At 42.3% G+C, this 1,088-nt stretch overlaps 1 protein-coding gene across 1 annotated transcript in view; it reads right to left on the reverse strand.

Annotated features, from left to right (window-relative positions):
* LOC106877766 (uncharacterized) overlaps nt 1-1,088 on the reverse strand; it is a 23,454-nt gene that overhangs the window by 14,339 nt on the left and 8,027 nt on the right. The gene's annotated exons all lie outside the window — the stretch shown is intronic.

Below are 1,088 nucleotides of genomic sequence, written 5' to 3' on the forward strand. Positions count from 1 at the left end.
GTGTGTGTGTGTGTGTGTGTGTGTGTGTGTGTGTGTGTGTGTGTGTGCATAGGTATATACGTACACACATATATTATATATAAACGATCCGGGGATCCGAGTGTAAGAAGTTTGTAAGCTTCAAACAGTGACAGATATAAAGAACAAAAGATGGACAGTCTACGATAAGACACAATAACAATTTATTGGTAGCGAGAGTTACATGATTTTCCCTGTATCGAAGTTGCGAAGAAATTCGATCAGCTGATCGATTCTATCTAGCAACTACAACTACTAAAAATAGGAGAAACGGACGAGTGGAAGGTGAAAGAGATTGGAATAAAGTATGTAGGCGTACGTAAAGAAGGCGGAGAGTTGTGGCCCAGTCGATAGTCTGGGCTTTGCAGAGTACTGAATCCAAAACTGATCTAGGGTAATCTCAACCCAAGAAAAATTATAGCATTGGTTGGCATAGGAATTAGAAACCCGAATCAAAGCTGCAGAGTCGGTTCTGGTGAAGGGGAAGGAATTGAGAGAAAATTATTGAAGATTTAGTATGTTAAGGATGAGAAGAGTAGTGGAGATAGGAATGGAAACCTGTAGGCTTGTAGGAACAGAAGTAGATTGTTCGATATTGTTTATGGTGATGGATATCTCGAAGAAACTAACAGAAGTATTGAATTCAGTGGAGGCAAATTCCAAGGCAAGGTGAAAGGCGTAATTGAAATGAAATTGTTGAGTATTTTCCGGGTAAGGGTGGTGGCGGCGATGGTCATTGATATAACAATCATTGAATATTCTTTGCTCATTTCATCAGAACCATCCCAGTGCTGTATGCAAGTCACCATTTCAGATCTCGTTGTTCACTGTGCAAATCATCATCATCATCATCATCATCGTTTAACGTCCGCTTTCCATGCTAGCATGGGTTGGACGATTTGACTGAGGACTGGTGAAACCGGATGGCAACACCAGGCTCCAATCTAAATTTGGCAGAGTTTCTACAGCTGGATGCCCTTCCTAACGCCAACCACTCAGAGAGTGTAGTAGGTGCTTTTACGTGTCACCTGCACGAAGGCCAGTCAGGCGATACTGACAACGGCCACGCT

The sequence above is a fragment of the Octopus bimaculoides genome, chromosome 6 (assembly GCF_001194135.2).
Source record: "Octopus bimaculoides isolate UCB-OBI-ISO-001 chromosome 6, ASM119413v2, whole genome shotgun sequence".
In the NCBI taxonomy this organism is placed as follows: domain Eukaryota; kingdom Metazoa; phylum Mollusca; class Cephalopoda; order Octopoda; family Octopodidae; genus Octopus; species Octopus bimaculoides.